The sequence below is a fragment of the Odocoileus virginianus genome, chromosome 1 (assembly GCF_023699985.2).
Source record: "Odocoileus virginianus isolate 20LAN1187 ecotype Illinois chromosome 1, Ovbor_1.2, whole genome shotgun sequence".
NCBI lineage: Eukaryota > Metazoa > Chordata > Mammalia > Artiodactyla > Cervidae > Odocoileus > Odocoileus virginianus.
The window spans coordinates 81,101,493-81,122,268 of record NC_069674.1 but is presented as its reverse complement, the minus strand read 5'-3'; the positions used below and the strand labels follow the sequence as shown (position 1 = coordinate 81,122,268).

Below are 20,776 nucleotides of genomic sequence, written 5' to 3'. Positions count from 1 at the left end.
GTGATACAATGGGACCCACTTGGAACTCATATATGCGCAACCTGAAAGTGGTGGGAGTTATCCTATGGGGCAGAACTTTGACCAATGAGAGAAGGAGTCAGTGGATCAATTCTTTCTTTTCCTGCTTCTGGACTGGCTGGAGATCCAATAGCTTCATACTGCCTCTCTGAAGACATTCTGCCAATCTGAGCAACCAGTTTATAAGGAAGCTCGGTGACCCTCTCTCTCATGTTCACTTTCCTTTCCTGCCTCTTCTTTCCCTAGAGTTGCACTTCTCAGTACAGTGTTTCCACATAAGCTCTGTTTTCTGAGGCCTCTGGAATTATTCTGCTCTGAGAAAGATAATCATTTGGTGGGATTACAAGATAAATATGATGAGTGCAAGAGTTACTTACAGGATCTGGGGGTGCAAGTTGTTCACAGGATCTGGGGGTTTAAGCCACTTTAATTCTGGCTAATGTAGGGTGGGTGAGAGAAGGACTCCCAGAAGGAAGAGCTTCCTGAGTTGACACTTGCGTGATGACTTGGGGTTCACTAGATACCTGAAGCAGAGAAGGAATTTCAGGTGGAGAGAACTCTGTAAGAGGCCGAAGACAACTCTAGGGTCATTTGCTGGATGGAGCACATGGTCTCATGGCAGATGGTGGGCGATAGAGCTGGAAGGTAGAGCCAGGTCATAGTGATATTAAATATCCCTACTGGGAAGATGAGTTTAGTGGATTCATGGGCAGCAGAAGCTAGATCATAGTGAGTTGATGGATAAATGGAAAACAGCGGTGAATTCAGAGCACCCTTTCAGGAAGCCTGGCTGGAAAGAGATGGAAAGGAGCTGCAGTGGGACATGAGCTCTATCGATCAGAATCCTAGCAGGAAAACAGCTCACACAAAACATTTACCTGAATAGCGTTTAATAAAGAAACTTTGGAGCTGTGGACTGATTTTAAGGGAAACATCCAGAGAGGCCCCAGGGACTAGCAGGAATAGATTAGAAAGCTGTTAGTACTCACAGCCCTGACAGAGAGGGAGGCAGTGGTGTTTAGGGAAGCTCCATGGCTGTGGATGGTGAAAGGGAGATAAGCTCTCTTGTCTTGCTGAAGCCTCCTTCCATTGGGCAAAGATAATCAGAATCCGGCCTTCAAAGGCTTGTGAGTGATGGAGTCTACAGAGGTCAGCCTCTCTGGGCCTAACCTGGGGCAATGAGGCTGGAGACTGGATTTGAGGAACGAATGATGAATCACCAACACATGGGGTCAGTGGAGATTTTTTTAATTGATGGGAGAGACATGAATAATTTATGCATTGGAGGAAGAGAGAGGGAGAGAGGCAGAGTAATGAATGGAACATTCTTGAGAGAATGAGGCTTAGAGAACAGAGATAAATTTTATAAAATGGTAAGGATGCACTGTTGCATGAGATCCGAGGGAAGAAGGCAAGCTGGTTAAGTAAGTTTGCGTATGCACAGACACTCACAGGAGAAGACAGACAATTTGGGGAAGTTTGTGCCTGGAGGGATTTTCTTTTTGAGGTCAGATGTGAGGTTATCTGTTGAGAATGAAGGGACTGAGTTTTAGTATATGGCTTGAAAATATTAGTGTTAAATTTCAAATTGGGAAGAGAAAAAGCGAGCTGATTAGAGGAGGAATAGAGAAAGACCACTGAGGAGGGTGGGAGTCCAGCTGAAAAAGCGCTCAGTAGTAAAAGCCGGTAATGAGAGAGCCAAGTACCCATAATACATAGTAATAAGTAAATTGCTCATGTTAGGAGCTGCGATGCGCTGAAGATAATTTTACTTGTGCTATTTTTGACTCAGCTCTGCCTTATGCATGCTGCTGGATCTCAGTAATCTTGAATCTCAGATTTCTCACAATACTTCATTTCCTCAATTCTAAATCATTTATTTTAAAAGGCACCAGAGTTTTATTAACATTTTGAAGGCTTGGAGAAATCTCCATTGTGTTAAGTGTGCAATATTTCCCTCCAATTAACAATAGTATAAATATATCTACTTAGTTACATGGGCTTCCCTGGTGGCTCAGTGGTGAAGAATCCACCTGCCAGTTCAGGAGACACAGGTTCAATCCCTGGTTTGGGAAGGTCCCCTGGAAAAAGAAATGGCAACCAACTCCAGTATTCTTGACTGGAAAATCCCATGGACAGGGTAGCCTGGAGGGCTATAGTCCATGGAGTCACTAAAGAATCGGACACAACTGAGCCACTTAACAATAACTTAATTATGTATCATTCTTCTTTAATATCTCTGTCAAAGACTGAGTCTCTGTCTTCACCTGAAATATTTAAATTCTTCTGAATAACTGCTATCAGCAGCCCCTGAGATGGGGTGATGTTTTTCTTTTCTAAACCTTTACTCGGTATCCTGGTTTGCATTGGCTTGCCCTGATACAACCTCTGTCTTGCCTTCCATGACATTGTCTCTAATTTTCCTCTTTTCTTACTCTACCCACTCTCTTGCATTCTCTCCACATTCTGGCTTGAATCACCCTCAAGATTCTTCTGTTTTGTTGGTCCATGCCCTGACTCAACTGAGTTTAGGAATTGGCCAATTTATATTTTTAACTCTTAAGCTATTACACAGTTAAGGCTGGACTGTGGCCTTACATTTCCTATTGTTTCTGTTTTTTAAAAACATTGTATTTCCTTACGTAAATGATTCGGGCCCTGTTTTGAAAACATCTTAAGGATTTTTTTTAAGCTTCTTTTTTTCTACCAAGTTACGTTTATGGTTTTGTCATGTGTAGTTAAATATTGTCTCTTTGGAGTTCTTCACAAGTGTTTGATGAAGGGATCCTGTCCTAGCTTTTAAGCTTTGGTGGCCTATGTTTAGGCGATGGGCCACTTCTGCCTGGCTGCATTTGTCTTCAGGGCAAGGGGCCTTCAGCACTTACTCACTTTTGTTTTCTGTGCCACATTATTGTGTCTTTTTTTTGTTCAGACTTCCTAGGTAACAAAGGCAAAATCCAACTCCTGGGATGCAAACAGCTCAACTGAAGTGATAATGTCAGGAATGGATAGTTGACCTAGTGTTCAGTTTACCCAGGCACAGGCTGTGACAGTCTTGACATTGTGTATAGCTAGTGATGAGTCTTTTGATATGGATTTCGGAAGTCTTCAAATTTGCATCTTAAAACTGAGGAAGTGTGCTATCTCCCTCACATTGTTGCCAGGAGAATCAAATCAGAAAATATGTGTGAAACATCTTTGTCAACTGCAGTGAACTAAAGTGGTTCCAGCCCTTATTTTCTAGTGTCTACTATGGTGGGTGGCCTGAAATATAATAATTCAGCAAGAGTTCTCTGGCATGTAAACCTAAATATTACTTAGTAATACTGTATCTTGTATATGAATAATCATCTCATGTTTTACAATGATTTCAGTTAGTTTGCTTATGCTCAGAGTCCTACCAAAGAAGGAGAGAGGATCCTACAGTTTTATTACAGGTAGACAAGAAAAACTGAGGGGAGCCGTCCTTATCTGTGTTTTCTAATTTTTCTATAATAAATTACTATTGTTAATTGCATAATTACAAACTTGGTAATATAAATGATATCTAGATTTTGAAAATAAATGTCTCATGGAAGACAGTTAAAACAGCTGCTTTTAAATTCTTGCTTTGATAGTTCTAATATCTTCATTTGGGCTTATAACATGGTGATTGTCTTTCTCTTGAGTATCAATCAGATTTTCTTAGTTCTTTGTATATCAAATGATTTTTTATTGTATTCTGAATATTTAAAATATTATGTTGTGAAATGCTGGGTCCTTTTAAAGTCTTCTATAGAAATTTTTTTTTGTCTGTTTGTTTTAGCAGGCAGCTGAGCTGGTTAGGTTCACAGCATAGATCACCTTCTGTGTGCGATGATTCCAGTGTTTATTCAGGTTTCACAGCTTTTGCTATTTGTGGGGGGAGGGACCGGAGGAGTTACCTGCCCTGTCTTGAGCTGGAGTGGTGGTTTATGCTGTACTTGAGTTCGCTGTGATTTTGAGATGCTGCTTTAATTGTATTTCATACATACCTACCTTGAGGGTGAGCCTAGGAATTGTGTGAAATTTTTATACACACAGCTAGGAGGTCCTCTTTTCCATGACTCTGGGATATTTTCCAAAGGACTCCTTTTTATATTTCGTCTGGCCAGAAAGATGGATTCCTCCATAATTTTAGCCTCCGTGCTTTTCTTCAATTCACTTGACTGGGGTGAAGTGGTAAGAGAAAAAAGGGATAAAAAGGCTAACACGAATACCCATCTCTTCCACTGCTCCCAGCTGTTTACGCAGCAGGAGGTCCTTGCTGTAGTTTCTTTATCCAGGGAGATGATTTTCTCTTGGGGCATCAGGTCCTCGTGTCACTGCAGTGGCATCTGTGTAGTTGTGTCAGTGGTGCTGGCCTTGGGGTAGGGCTGGCAGAGAAAAAAAGGAAAAAACAAGCACACTTTCCCCCACTCTTATTCAGCTCACAGGGATCCGTTTTCTTGATCTGCCTGGAAAGTTGGAAGATATTGAGTCACATCTACTAGACAGTTTCCTGATTGGGCCCACCTTCAGGAGATACAAAGCCAGGAGATACAAAGCCAGGAGATACAAGAAGAAATGAAACCAGCAAACTCACTACGGTTGTACTAGTTATTATTTAAATTTTGACATTGTTTCCCAGGTCACTTGCTATTTATTTTTTTATTTTTTTTTCCATTTATTTTTATTAGTTGGAGGCTAATTACTTTACAATATTGTAGTGGTTTTTGTCATACATTGACATGAATCAGCCATGGATTTACATGTGTTCCCCATCCCGATCCCCCCCTTCCGCTTCCTTCTCCATCCCATCCCTCTGGGTCTTTTGCAGAGTCTTGCATTTTGTGTAGATTTAGAAAAAGAAGTTGTATTAGATATCTGCATCCTGTCTGGCACCCAGACTAGTTTATTAAAACTGACCAGGTAACATGTCCATAGCATAGCCTGGCCAGGGCTAGGATTCCTGTGATTGGTTGCCTAATCAGAACTGCCTGGAGTCTTGGAAGAGGTCCTCAGAGGGTATTGAACTCATGAGGCATGCTGCTATATGGAGAAATGGGAAAAGGATGCTAGCCAGATAGATCAGCAGTTATCTACTCTTTCTCACTTTTATAAAAAAAATCTTGGCAAAGCAGCTACCCAAATTTAGGGGAAGAAGTACATTTTTATTAAGAACTGTAGAAAAATTGAAAATACAGGATCACAAAAGAGAAAATGAAAATCACTATGTTCCAAAACAATAAGGTCCTACTGTATAGCACAGGGAAACACATATCCTGTAATAAGAATGGAAAAGAATATGAAAAAGAACATAACTGAATCATTTTGCTGTGTACCAGAAACTGACAGAACATTGTAAATTAACTGTACTTGAATAAAAAAAAATTGCTATATTCTATACTCAGTTTACTGCTGTCAATTTTTTGGTATACATACCCACAGTAATTTTTTCTCTGTGTTATTACATATCCACGCCTACAAGTTCAGACATATTATTTTGTATAATTTTTATATTATACTTAAATATGTTATAATTTTATCATTAAATATGGCAATGACTTTTTCATTTTAGAATGGGCTATATAAAATCCATCATGTATGCACAATAGTATATTAACCAGTCCCTTATTGTTGCACATTTAGAGGGTTTTCAAGTTTTTTATGATTTTAAATAATGCTATAATGTAAACCTATTATGGTTTTCTCGGCTTATGTGTCCAGAAGTAGAAGTGGAATTGATGTGTCATGGGTTATGTTTAATACATTTCTGAAACTTTTGATGCAGTTTCTCTTGGTGCTTGTTAAATAGTAAATTGTTGCTCAAATTTTGCGGAAGCAAAGGCACCTTTTTGGTTTCAGCCTGATTAATGTAGAAGAATTTGGATTTTATATGCATATAAGCTCACAACCATATGTTGTTAGACATAAAAATCGATTTCTGAGATTTATTATTATTTTTTGGAACATTGGACTTTTATCTATGATTTTACATTTTTATTTTGGGTGAGGCCAAAAAAAAAAAAAAAAAAAAAAAAACCGAGTAAAAAAAGAAGAAAAAATTACCTCTGCCCAAGAACCCTTAAAGATGTAGGCCAATTTTCCTGCTGTCCCTGGAAATTCTGTCTATTGAAGTAGTAGCTGTAGCTACTACAGTAACTTTTCTGCTGCTATTTTCTTTGGATCTTGTTATGTAAAGAGAGATCTGTTTGTGACTCCATGGACTGTAACCTCTCCGGCTTTTCTGTCCATGGAATTCTCCAGGCTAGAATCCTGGAGTGGGTAGCCGTTCCCTTCTTTAGGGATCTTCCCAACCCAGGGATCAAAACTAGGTCTCCCCACATTGCAGGCAGATTCTTTACCATCTGAGCTACCAGGGAAGCCCATAAGAGAGCAGTATCAACCTTTAGACAAGGCAAGAGGGGCCCCTGCCTTGTCTCTGCTGCGTAGGGCCCCCCTCTGGGCTTCCTGTGGCTATGTTCCCCCACCTGCCTTGTAATCTATGTGCCAAGGTGATGTGCCCACCTAGATGTCACGTTTGCTTCTTTCCCCGCCCTCTTATACCATACTCTGGCTAACATGACTTTGCAATTGCATGCTTATAAGTCCCAGGTCTGCTTCCAGGGTGTTCAGTGGCTTTTCCCAGGTCCATACTCCTGACTGTAGATGGTGTTGTTGTGGGAGGGGCACTGACAGAGCTTGAATGTGTTGGTTGGTGTCACCGCTTGTATATGAGGAGGCTGTTCAAGGTGTGTGGTGAATGTACAGGATGAAGGGCATCTTAGTTTATACTGTTGCCCCTGGTCCTGCCAATGTTAGGGATGGCCTGAAGGAGAACCTGCTACACAGTGCTTCGTGATTATGGAGATTCCTTTATGCTGTTACAGGGTCTGGGCCAAGAGGAAGCCTTCCAGGCTGAGAATAAGTCATGTTTAGGGCATGGAGGGAAGGAAGAACATAGTATATTTTATTCCATGTTTCAGTGTTTCACACATGCAGAAGACTGAGAAATAAAACTTGGAGAAGCAGAGAGAACATGAATCAAGAAAGGCTTTTCATGCTATGCTAAGATTATGGACTTTGTCCTCTGGCTAATTTGAAGTTGTTGCAGGATTTTGAGCAGGGATGACATAATGAAAACTGGCTACAGAGTGTTATGGATGTACGTAAGAGCAGAAGCAGCGGGCCAGTTAGGTTGTTGGCAGTCATTCAGGTGGCAGAAGACGGTGATTGAAATTTGGCAGTGGCCGTGAGGATGGAGACAGGACACTTGCTTACTATGTAGGGTTGTGCTTCAGACTCATTAAATTAGGATAATGTAATGAAAACTGTTTTGGAGAGCTTATAGGAGTCTGCAAATGTCATTAGTATTTTTATGAATAACAATAATGATATTGTGGATAAAAGTTAGGTTCCAGCAAGTCTCATTTCTAGGATAAGCAGATGTGAAAATCAGTTGAAATGCAGGGGTAAGGGTCCTGATGTGAGGCATACCATCCATCAAGGGCACCTTTTAGGAAGGAGAAAGGGGGCCACTAGTTTGGGGGAGGTGGTTCAGGTGGAAGGACTGTGGTGCTGGGCTTGTGTTTCAGTGGGAGGGTTTTGGGGTGGGTCTTGTCATTCAGTATGCAGGTGTGCACACAGTACCTTGTTTTTGATAAGTTGTCTTTTCTTCCATCTGCTTCACTTGATGCCCCTGAATCTGTAACCTAGAAAGTTCAACTTTTCTGGAGCAAATAATTTTTTTCTCTTGTCGTGGTTGAAAGGGAATGGAAGAGTCTACATTTTAAAACAGATTTTCAGTCTTTCTGTTGGTCAACTTTGTTTGCTTTGAGATGTTTGGTGCCTTCAATTCTAAGTCTTTCTGTGGCTCATGTCAGTTTTCTTCTTGTTATTGTCTGGATGTACAGTCCTTAGCTGTTTTGCTGTGATAAGTCTACTAGAGTTCACCTAGGTGTCCTATCTTCCAAACAAATTATTGACACCTACATCGTGCTTTTCACTTCTAGTCTCTTTATTTTTTTCATGTATATTATTTTTATTCCTTTTCTCTCTACTTTTTTGAGAATCTCCATTTTTTTACAGGTTTTGGGGAATAGGGATAATTCAGCAAGCTTAAATATAATTAGATGGTAAAATAATAATGGCATGTGTTTAAAGACCTTTAGTTCAAGGACATAACATTTTCTTCAGCATTTTCTATGAAGCTTTTTTTAAACTAATATATCTAACGTCGATAATAGAGATTATCTGGCTGCAGTCTTAAGAACATTGACATTTTCCTTCATTTCTTTTTGGGTAGACTTTTTTTGTTGTATTGTTGTTCAGTCATTCAGTCATGTCCGACTCTTTGTGACCCCATGGACTGCAGCACACCAGGCTTCCTTGTCCATCACCGTCTCCTGGAGTTTGTTCAAACTCATGTCCATTGACTTGGTGATGCCGTCCAACCGTCTCATCCTCTCATCCCTTGTTTTGCCTTCACTCTTTCCCAGAATCAGGGTCTTTTCTAATGAGTCAGTTCTTCACATCAGGTGGCCAAAGTACTGGAACTTCAGCTTCAGCATCATTCCTTCCAATGAATATTCAGGGTTGATTTCCTTTAGGATTGACTGGTTTGATCTCCTTGCAGTCCAAGGGACTCTCAAGACTCTTCTCTAGCACCACAGTTCAAAAGCATCAGCCTTCGGTGCTCAGCCTTCTTTATGGTCCAACTCCCACATCCATACATGACTACTGGAAAAACCATAGTTTTGACTATATGGACATTTGTCAGCCAAGTAATGTGTCTGCTGTCTAGGTTTGTCATAGCTTTTCTTCCAAGGAGTAAGCTTCTTTTAATTTCATGGCTGCAGTCACGGTCCTCAGTGATCTTGGAGCCCAAGAAAATAAAGTCTGTCTGTTTTTCCAAACTTGTTTTCGAATGTTCTTTGCAACTTTTCCTAATGTTCCATGACAGTGCAGGAGATGGCTGATTCCCCTTTATCCAGAACAGTGAAAATATGAGAAATGGGATGTAAGACTACAAACGTAACTTAGGAGGCATCTGAGTTGCTTGTGGTCTTAGGTTTGGCACAGACAGAGGGGAGACGAGAACTAGCCCGTTGTATGTCTTTATTAGTTTGGCCTGAGAGCCAGGGAAAGAAAATGGTCTAAGCTGGATCCTGCCAAGAAACCCTGGGCGCTTCTTTGTAAAAAAGTTTTTATTGGAGTATAGTTTATTTACAATGTTATAGTAGTTTCTGCTGTACAGCAAAGTGAATCAGCTATATATAATATAACATATATAATATAATATACATATAATATAATATTTATCTATATATATCCACTCTTTTTTCAATCTTATTCCTATATAGGTCATTATGAAGTAGTGAGTAGAGTTCCCTGTGCTTTGTAGTAGGTCCTTAGTAGTTATCTGATTTATATATAGCAGTGTGTAAATGTAAGCCTGTCTCAATCTTCCAATTTATCTCTCCTTCCTTTCCTCCTTGGTGATGATAGGTTTGTTCTCTACATCTGTGACTCTCTTTGTGAATAGGTTCATTGTACCATTTTTAAAAGATAACTTATTTAAGCAATATCATACTATATTTGTTTTTCTCTGTCTGACTTCACTCTGTATGACAATCTCTAGGTCCATCCATGTTGCTACAAATGACATTATTTTGTCTCTTTTTTTTTACAGCTGAGTAATATTCCATTGTATGTGTGTACCACATCTTCTTTATCCATTTCTCCATCAGTGAACATTTAGGTTTGCTTCTGTGACCTTAAAAAACTAAAAAAAAAAAGCTGTCATTTGCTCCAGCAATCCCATTGCTGAGCATATATCTGAAGAAAACCATAATTCAAAAAGATACCTGCACCCCAGTTTTCACTATAGCACTGTTTACAATAGCTGAGGCATGGAAGCAACCTAGATGTCCATCGACCTGGGCACTTCTATTCATACTGAGAGCAGGGACTTAGCTGCTTCATTTCTCATGGTATCTGCAGCATCTCCACAGTGTCACTGGGGAGACGTGCAGTGACTATTTATTGAATGACAAAATAAGTTGAGTACCTATAAGGCCTTGTTGACAAAGACAGCTATTGAATTCAGGTTCAAAACATGAACATTTTCAAAATAGTTTCTAAAAGCCATCATGTCTGCAGATGCAGAGAACAGGATGTGTCATAAATAGATCAGATACATATTGCTTTACTTAGCCTTAGGTTCCCATGGTAACTAACTTCATGTTCCTTCTATAAAAAAATCTGGGTATGAATGTTTCTGCACGATGCTATGTGCTCATGTACTTGATAATGTAGGCTAAGGAAGTTTTTATTATGTCACATGTGTGTCTGCACTGACTATCCTCCCGTTTTTGACCTTCCTACGTAGTAGGATGTATGCCCTCACCCATGGCAACTGGAGTTGGAATATTTGTGCTGAGCACTACAGTCTCATGCTTTCTCTTTTTCCTTCCTGTTGTCTCGCTTTCTCAAATAGGGTGTCACACACTTTGCTGAGACTTAAATTTGAGGGCCTTGCTCCAAGAGGAGTTGCAGTCTCATCAAATACAAGACTATGCTGTTGTCAGCATTTCACATAAAAATACTCATAGAGAAGGAGCCTCATTTGAAGAAAATGAATTATGTTCGCTTTTTTGGTCTCTTCCCTCTGTGTATGTTCTTTTAGATATCAGCACTTTTTCTTCTTCTGTCTCTATTGCTTTTGACTCTATGAACTCGAATATGTGCTCATCTACTGGATCATTATAATTAACTGTGGTCAGCTCTGAACTGACTGCAGAGGGGAGGCAAGGGAGCATCAGGGAACTGATTTGCTCATAGGAGAGTCACTGACGTGAGTACATCTCATTGGTTCATTTTGTTGGTTTGTTCTTTCCTTAGTTCACTTACTCACCTGTCTATCCATCCTGCTTAGGCTAATGTATTTTACTGTATGTCTTTAGGCAGCTTATCTTCAGACTTTGTCTCACTGTTTATCACACCCTGTTAGACTTGCCAGTTATGAAGGAACTGATAAGCACTAGAGCAGTTACAAACCCCACCTGTCTTCCTGGGCTTTCTCCGCAAAGCATTTGCAAGTGGTTCAAGATCACAGGAATTTCTTCTGACTCTGAAGTCATGATATAATGAGGTCACATCATACACATTCTACCCTATTTTTCTAGAATATGATCCCTAAAATGCAAATCATTTGATGGCTAAGAAATGGGTAACTGATAAGGGCTTAAGGAAAAATTGACTGTGATGAGTTTATTGAAAGTGGTACCTGTTTTATTTTCTGGTAGAGTTGAGAGATTTTTATTGGTAATTTTTTTTTTACCTTATACAGTTTTTATTTGTCCATTGTCTTATAATGCTACTGTTCAACATGGAGCCCTCAATCTTTCTGCTTTCTTATAAAATTATGTAGGGTATGTGTGTGTGTGTCTGTCTGTCCTGGTGCTCCAACAAAAACATAAACTTATTGAGTACAGGGACTGTGTGCTATATTTATTTTAAATCTCCCCCATAGCATTTAGGCCATAGTACTTACTTAATAACTAAAGTGTCATGTAGTAAGTGATCAAGTGAAAGTCACTCAGTCTTGTCTGAATCTTTGCGACCCCATGGATGCATGGAATTCTCCAGGCCAGAATACTGGAGTGGGTAGCCTTTCCCTTCTCCAGGGTATCTTCCCAACCCAGGGGTCAAACCCAGGTAGCCTGCATTTCAGGCTGATTCTTTACCGGTTGAGCCAGAATGATAAAAATTGATGTTCATATATGAAAATGAAATATATTAATATAGGTTTGTGTGCTCAGTCACTTCAGTCATGTCCAACTCTTTGTGACCCTGTGGATCATAGCCCACCAGGCTCCTCTGTTTATGAGATTCTCCAGGCAAGAATAATGAAGTAGATTGTCATGCCCTCCTCCTGGGGATTTTCCTGACCCAGGAATTGAACCTGCATCTCCTGCTTTGCAGGCGGATTCTTTACCCACTGAGCCACCTGGGAAGCCCTAATATATGTATAAAGCATGATAAAAGATATATGTTAATATTAATATATAAATACTATATATTTATTGTCAATATGGGCTTCCCTTGTAGCTCAGCTGGTAAAGAATCCTCTTATAATGCAGGAGACCTGGGTTCGATTCCTGGGTTGGGAAGATCCCCTGGAGAAGGGAAAGGCTTCCCACTCCAGTATTTTGGCCTGGAGAATTCCATGGATTGTACAGTCCATTGGGTTGCAAAGAGTCAGACACGACTGAGTGACTTTCACTATTGTCAATATAATGTCAAGAACATATATACATATATGCATATTATTTTCATATGTGAGATATATTCAAAACATTGTCTAGCCTGTGTGTAGTTAAACTATAGCAGCTATCATCATAATTAAGAGATAATACCCCAGATTTTCTGTGGGAACTAGAAGGCCTTTGTAGTATAAATGATTTTTGCATTAAGGGTGTCAGAGAAAGCCAGTGGCCAGTAGTTAAAATGGTAAAAACAGATTTTATTCAAGAACTATTGCAATGGGGTTTAAGAGGCCTATAGCATGAGCAAGTGGGGATTTATATCCAAGGAGCAGGGTGAGGGTAAGTGGATGAAAAATTACTCAGAGGAAACATCAAGGGTAAAGGGGGATTCTATCTAAACTGACTTGACAGGATTCTTGATAAAACTGGGTGATGCAGAGATGAACACAGAAGCCCAGAGGTCAAGGCTTCATTGGGAAGAGAGATCAGAGGAGGCTGACTGATGATTGGTCAAGGAAACAGTCTTTTGTAGGGGCTACTTTAAGTATCTGATATTTATTTAGGTGTATCCTGACCTTTTCTGTGTAGCGGTAAGAAAACACGATTTGGGAGTTTGTGCCTATACTTGATTTGTGAGTGAATGTGTGTGTGTGTGTGTGTTATCATGATTTGTATTGAGGAATAATCTTCTCTTAAGCATTTGCTGATGTCTACTGAAAAAAAAATGCACAACATGAGAGTTGTGAGTTAAGTTTTGTTTGGGGCAAAATAAAGGCTATACCCTGGGAGACAGCTTCTCAGAGCTCTGAGGGACAGCTCCAAAGGGGTAAGAGAAAAAGGCAGGATGTATGTGATTTTGATGAAGAGGGTACGTGCAGTTAAGAACACATTTTGAGAAAAGGTGGCTGCTAGTAATGCTTTTAGTGCTTTTCTAGATATGAGAAGATGCAGGAAATTAGAATCATAAAATCTTCTCCTGAAAATGTATATCTGCAGGCTTGTTCTTCCGATTTTTTTCCCGGAGTGCAGAGTGCCTCATTTCTGATCTCCATCCTGAACTCCTTTCAGAGGTGTTGAAGGTCAGTGTCTGCAGTAGCTGGTAACTTTGTGTTTGCAGATGGCGAGCCACAATTTTTCATCCACTCTCATCAGGAGTAATTCCATGCTCTATTTCTTTTTGGGTTGTTTCCTTGGTTCCCACATATTTACAGTGTTAGATTTTCAGAGTGTCCCATCATTTTGTTATTTGAGGCAGTGTTTTCATTCCCCAGTGTTTTGTGATTTGCAGACTTGTCTAAATAACTGCCATCCCCTGAGTGGGGTCACAACAAGCCTTTCCTCCAGTTTATAATTTAGAGTGTGGCTTGTGAGCGGACGTTCTGCTGTTTAGAGTGTGCTCTGATTCACATCATTATGTTTGGTGATAAAGTGTCAGGAGCCCTGTAATGTTGCAAAAATTGACAGGAATTTTTCCTGTTGTCAGGAAAATTGTGAAACATGTTGAAATAGGCAGAAAAGATGACTGACTATCCTGTTTAGAGCACCTTTCTGAATGATCAGTTTCTGTAGAAGCCTGCATCTTACCCTGACTTTGAACTATTTTGCAATACTGTTAGATGTAGGAAATTGATAAGAATACAAATGATTCCTGTCCAGAGAAATGAAAATCCACTTTATTTTTTTGGAATGTAATTGATTATTGCCCTCAGGAGATTTCCCAGTTCTGTATCTCTTAGTTCATTTCACTTTCCTGGTTGGCGGTTGATACGTGTTCTTTGAGTTCTCCTTTGAATTGGTGATAATGGCTTATTTCTGGATTGATTTGTTAATGACTTAAATAAAATATTTGACATATTAATTTTATATTTATATTAGAAAAATTTTATATTTTCTTTTTAATTTCTCTTTGATACCCAAAAAACTCCCATTTCCAAGGGATCAGTTTAGCTCAATATCTATTTAGGTCTGTGGCCAGAGTTATGAGGTATTATCTATAAATCTGAAAATGATGTGCTGTAGCTCTCTTTATTCAGTACCTTGAATACCATTCAAAATATTTGGGGAGTGTATATTGTATCTTGAGTGATTTTACTGCATCATACTATTTCTTAGATCTCTGAGATGGGTTTAAGGGTTGACTTGAGAAGTAGATTTAAAAAATTGTTACTGGCCTAGATGAAATAGCCTATTAAATAATTTAAAAAATAAAACCCATCAGGCAGGGACTGCAGTCTAAATTTCTGACCCCAAGTGCTGCCCTCTGCATGAAGTAGGTTTGCATTTAGTGTTTTTAAATTATAAATAAACACATTATAGTTTCCTGCTGAACTGCTAAGAATTTTGTAACTTAACAATAGCTGTGCCTCTTTAGATTTCAAGGGTATTCTAGAGGAGGCAGGTAGAATAAAGAATCATAGGAAGATTAATTGGCATATGACATCTACCACTGCAGCCAGAAAACACAACATAACTTTTTCGTGTACTTGCTGCTATTCTCATCTCATAACTGGCAACCTGAATAACACAGAGGCCATGGTGACAGAGTTTTCTTGAGCTTACCTATTTTATTCAGAGCTCTTGCTTCATTTGAAATTCATGCCATACTTTTCAGCATCATTATTTTGCAAGGATGATAACAAATTTCAAATGAGGACCAGGATCTTTACAGTGGGATATGCAGATGAGAAAGACTTCCTAATACAAACAGTGGGAACAAGAGGAACAGGAAAACCATTATGCAACTGCATGGCTGGTCTAGGCTATTCTGCAGTATGAGATTGTGGTAGGCTGAATACTACTCCCCCCCAGCAAAGAAAGGTGCCCATGTCCTAATCCCTGGAATTTGTGTAGGTTACCTTATATGACAGGGGGAGAAAAAGGCTTAAAAAAAGACTGTGAAGATGTCTTGAGATGAAGATGGTTATCTGAATGGGTCTTAAATGCAGTCACAGGGGGAGGAAGAAGAAGGCAGTGTGTCCACAGAGGCAGAGACTGGTGTGATGGCAGCCGCCAGCCAATGAAGCTGGCAGATGCCAGAAACTGGAAGAAGCAAGGAGTGGATTTTGCCTGAGGGCCTCCAGAGGGAATGTGGTCTGGGTGGCACTTCAGTGATCCTGGCTTTGGACTTCTGGCCTCCAGAATTGTAAGAGAACAAATTTCTGTTGCTTTAAGCTGATAAATTTTTGGTAATTTGTTACAGCAGTCAAAGGAAAACTAATACAGATTTTACTACCTGAAAGTGGGGAGTTGCTGTAACAGATAACTAAAAATGAGCAGGTGGCTTTAGAATTGGGCAATGAACAGAAGCTGGAAGAATTTAAAGTACATGATAGAAAAAACCTAGATTGCCTAGAACAGACTGTTGACAAAAATATGAATGTTAAAGATTTCTCCAGTGATGATTCAGAAAGAAGTGAGAAACACAGTAGTGAAAGGGAATATTAAATTGTCCTTAGCAGAATGTTGGTAGAAATTTTAAATGTGCCACTGGTTAAGGCTGAAAAGAACATGAGGAATGCATCGTTGGAAATTGGAGGACAGGTGACTTTTGTTATATAGTGGCAGAAAGTTTAACAATTTCATCCTGTTGTTTGGAAGGTAATTAACACTTATAAGTGATGAACTTGAATATCAACAGGGGAGATTTCTGAGCAAAGTTTCCCAGCTTACAGTAAAATGTTAGAGGAAAGAACAATCGAAGGGAGAATTGTTAAAAAGAAATCCAGACTTGATTATTTGGAAAATTCTCAGCCTGTGCAAATTGCAAAAGATGCTAAATTTGGGGATTCACTGTTAGGAGAGTATGCTGTGGAGACAAGGCCCAGAGTGTGGCTGGAAAACCTTTTGCTAGTGTCAAAAAAATTAGGTGTGTGATTCATGGATCTCAACTGTCTTAGCAGAAACCAGGAACAGAGATGGGATTATCCAGGAAAGATTTTAGGAAGATCTTCTGTCTCATGGCATGAGTCGTATGAGATGCACAGGAGACCCACAAACTTTTTGATAAAAGGGGAAATACTCCAGCTCAAGAAAACTACGGAGATGGATGAAATGGAGGAGGGCTGTTGGATTCCCAAAACTTTACAGGCAAGAAAAAGTCTAGTAAAACTATTCAACTGCAAATATGTTTTTATTTAAAAAAAATTCAGAAGAATGACTCTGAGAGTGAAGTCTTGGGCCCAGAGATTGGAGCCATGAACTATAGTGGATTGTGCCCAGACCTTGAAACCTTATGTAATTCACCCTGCTGAATTTTGAAATGTCTTGAGATGGTTGACATCATCCTTCCCTTTCTTTCATTTTATCTTGTCCTTAGTGAGAATGTCTATAACTGTTGTTAATGTCAGAAACCATTGTACTTTGGAAGCAGGTAACACAGGTGCACAGATGGAAAGGAATCTTGCCCCCTTATAGATCATAACCAGAGTCTCCTTGATACTTAATTTAAATGATTAGTTTTGGGACCTTTGAGCCGATGAGATGTAAGTGAGGTTTTGGCCTTTGAATTGATACTGTAATGGGTTGAGACTTTTTAGGGAATGTTGGCATGTAGTGAGTGTATTTTGCATGTGGGAAGGACATGAAACTTTGAAACCAGAGGGTGGGCTATGGTAGGCTGAATAATGCCCTCCTCTTCAAAAGATATTCATATCCTCTCCCCTGGAACCTATGAGTTGTTATCTCTTGTGGATAAAAATGTTGAAGATGTGAATAGGTTATGGATCTTGAGATGGGGGATTTTTTTTTTTTAATGATCTCAGTGGACCCTAAATGCAATCACAAGAGTCTTATCAGAATGAGATAAAAGGAGATCAGACAGAAGAGGAGAAGGCAGTGTGACCACAGAGGTAGAGATTGGAGTGGTTCAGCCATAAACCAATGAAAGGCAGCAGTCACCGGAGACTGGAAGAGGCATGGAGAGCATTCTCCCCACAACCTCCGGAGGAAGGGCAGCCTGGTTGACGTTTTGATTTTGGCCCAGTGATACCAAGTTTGGATTTTTTGCCTCCAGAACTGTGAAAGGATGAAGTTCTGTTGTCTCAAGTTACGTGTGGGGTAATTTTTGGCAGCATCTGCAGGAAACTAGTATAGAAATAGAGGGAGAATCCAATGGTTTCTGCTTACCTGTGTCTTCTTATATTCTGAGTATGAGACATCCTTATGATTCTTATTAGACTTGTAACTATTAGGCTTCTTATATTAAAAATTTGACCACTTCTAGTTTAAAACTGTAGCCACCTATTTTAAGCACAATTGCATTGTATAAACTGAAAACATTAGTAGATAAATGGAAGGCTTCAGTTCTGCTCTCAGCTATGTTGCTTACTAGGTAGGTGTGTATGAGTAAGTCACTTCTGAGTTTTACTTGAGTAATGGGAATAATGTTAACTGTCTTTCCTAATCCACATAATTATTATGAGTACTTAATGACATAGATATGTGTGAAAAATACCAGATAAAGTTCATGTAAGGTTCTATAATAAACTCTTTATGCTCCCTCGACCTATAGGAAAGTTTTCATGAGCTATTTTGTACACAAATCACTGAATACATGAAACACTCCCCCCACCTTAGATAAGATGCTAGAAGTGGAATTTTGGAGTCAAATTTTTTTTAACACATTAAAGCTCTTGGTACAGAATGAATATTTCTCCCCAGAAATCCTATACTACTTCATTTTCTCTTTGGAAGCACATATGAGTGCTCATTTTACTGCACTGTTACATTAGAGAGTTTTAAAATAAGTTTAAATGCCATGCCAACTTGATGAAAAGCATTATTTATATTTCTTTGGCAATGTTCAACTTATTTTATATATATATTTTTTGTTAGTTGCTCAGTGGTGTCCAGTTCTTTGTGACCCCATAGGCTGTAGCCCTCCAGGCTTCCCTGTCTGTGGAATTCTCCAGGCAAGAATACTGAAGTGGGTTGCCATTCCCTTCTCCAGGGGATCTTCTCAACCCAGGGATCAAACCCAGGTCTCCTGCATTGCATATACTTGGCTATTTGTATTGTTCTTTAATGAATTGCTTGTGTTCTTTGACCATATTTCCAATAATTATTTGTCCGTTTTCTTACTGATTTTTAGAAACCCAGTATTTTATACTTTAAAGATTATGGTGAAATATATATAAATCAAATTTAGCACCTTAATAATTTTAAGTGTACAGTTCAGTGGCCACTGAGTATATTGTTGTACATCCATCACCACCATTCATTTGTAGAACTCAGAAACCTGGTATTCTTAAGTTAATTAACCTTTGCTGTATGTTTCTTTGGCAGTTCGTTTTGTTGTTTAGTTTTTACTTTTGTTTAGGATGACTTCTGATGTATAGTGTTTAACATTCTTATGCTGTCAGATTTAGTGAACCTCATTGTGCTTTCCTCCCTCCCTCTCTCTCTCCTTTCCTCCCTTCTTCCCTCCTTCCTCCTATCTTTCCTTCTGGAAAGCCTTTCCCATTTGTAGGCTTTTATCGATTTTTTTTAAACATGTTTAGATTTGCTCTTAATTGGCCATAAAACGTATTAGAAACCCAGATTCTTGTCAAATAACAATCTCAAATTGTGTTACCAAACTTTGTAAAAAAAAAATTCTGTTTGAAAAAAATCCTATTTAGAGATGATTGCCTGAAGGATATAATGAATCTCCTTTCTGGGGGAGAGTCTGCTGAATGCAGCATAACGCCCTTGGCTCCCCGCTCAGAGGTTATACCTTCTCTAACTCTCAGCCCCTTTTCATTTTGTCTTTAAGAGTGTGCAGATATTGAAGCAGGGGAAACAGATGCAGGTAGTTTGTGCCTTACCTTATTACCACTAGTTAGTTCCTTCTTGCATATCATCCTCTGTACCCACATTGCGTTTAAGAAGAAGAAGAATTCTATCACTAATAAGTGCTAACTCAGTGTAGCTTAACCTGGCTAACATTTTATTGCTGCAAAGCCGTGCAAAATAGGAAATACTATTATTCTAATTTTACCAATAAAAAAATGGATGCTTTGAGAGGTAAAGTGGCTTGCCCAGTATAGCACATTGATGGTACATGGAGGAATAGGATGTCAATTCAAACTCAGACCTGATTCCAGGACCTGTCTCTTAACTGGTATTCTTTCTTTGTATACACACACACACATGCACACAAACTTCCCTACCTCCCACACCTGGTTTTCTGGTGATTATGTTACAATATTTCTATTCACTCCTGTTTTTAATATAGTAAGGGAGGCAAACAGAGTAGATGAAACCACCTAGCAACTTCTAAAATATTGAGCTGAAAATATTTTGGGCTAGATTTATAACCTCTCATTCTTGAAATTCTGCGATGACATGTTGTCCTCATTCCTATCAGCTCAAGATCTCAGTGATGTGCTCTGAGCAGGGGTGGTCAGCATAAAGACAGAGTTCACAGCAACCAAGGGCCAGAGACAAGTGGGTTGGTCTTACTTGGTGACTGTAGTAAATGGTCTATTTTACAGTCAGTGATTGAAGATAGTCTGCTGTGGTGGGGGTATATTGAGCCTGGAACAGCTGCTTTAAAATCTGGTAGTCTTTTAGTTAGTATTTGGATGATTAATTATTATGCCTTCTGCTACATTTTAAACAGAGTGAAAAATTAGGTCAGTAGGAACAGTTCTCTTTTTCTCTCTTTGAAAAACTTAGGACAGTGACAGCCTTCAATTTCTTAGGGTTATTTTGCTCATATATTAATAGCTATCAATTATCCAGATCGTAAGAAGCCTGCAAAAATAGGGACATGTGCTGTTGCCTTTTGGGTGGGTGAGATTACAGGTTCCTGGTCACACTGTTAAGTGTATGGCTGTCATGTTCCTCTTTAGAGCCTCAGTGCCTTGTATGATACATTTTTTTCCCCAAACTTTAAGCTTTTTATTTTTATTGGGGTATACCCTGGTGTCTCAGACGGCAAAGAATCTGCCTATAGTGCAGGAGACCCGGGCTCAGTCCCTGGGTTGGGAAGATCCCCTGGAGAGGAAAATGTCAACCCATTCCAATATTCTTGACCGGAGAATTTCATAGACAGAGGAACCTGGTGGGCTATAGTCCATGGGTTCACAAAGAGTCAGACACGACTGAGCGACCTAAACACACATAGCTAATTAACAATGTTGTGGTAGTTTCAGGTGAGCAGCGAAGGGACCCAACTATATATATACATGTATCCATTCTCCCACAAACCTCCCTCCCATCTAGGCTGGCACATCACATTGAGTAAAGTTCCATGTGCTATACAGTAGGTCCTTGTTGGTTATCTGTTTTGAATATAGCAGTGTACACATGACCTTCACAAACTCCCTAACTGTCCCTCCCTGCCCCTGGCAACTGTAAGTTTGTTTTCTAAGTCTGTGAGTCCTTTTCTGTTTTGCAAGTCAGTTCATTTGTGGCATGATATATATATATATATATTTTTTTTTTTTAATAAAAAACTACATGGTATGGATGGAGTCTCGGAAGAATGAGGATCAACCAGAGAGAAT

At 39.4% G+C, this 20,776-nt stretch overlaps 1 protein-coding gene across 5 annotated transcripts in view; it reads left to right on the top strand.

Moving 5' to 3' along the window:
* The window catches only part of ELAPOR2 (endosome-lysosome associated apoptosis and autophagy regulator family member 2), a 210,808-nt gene that overhangs the window by 76,825 nt on the left and 113,207 nt on the right, over positions 1-20,776 (top strand). The window lies entirely within an intron of this gene.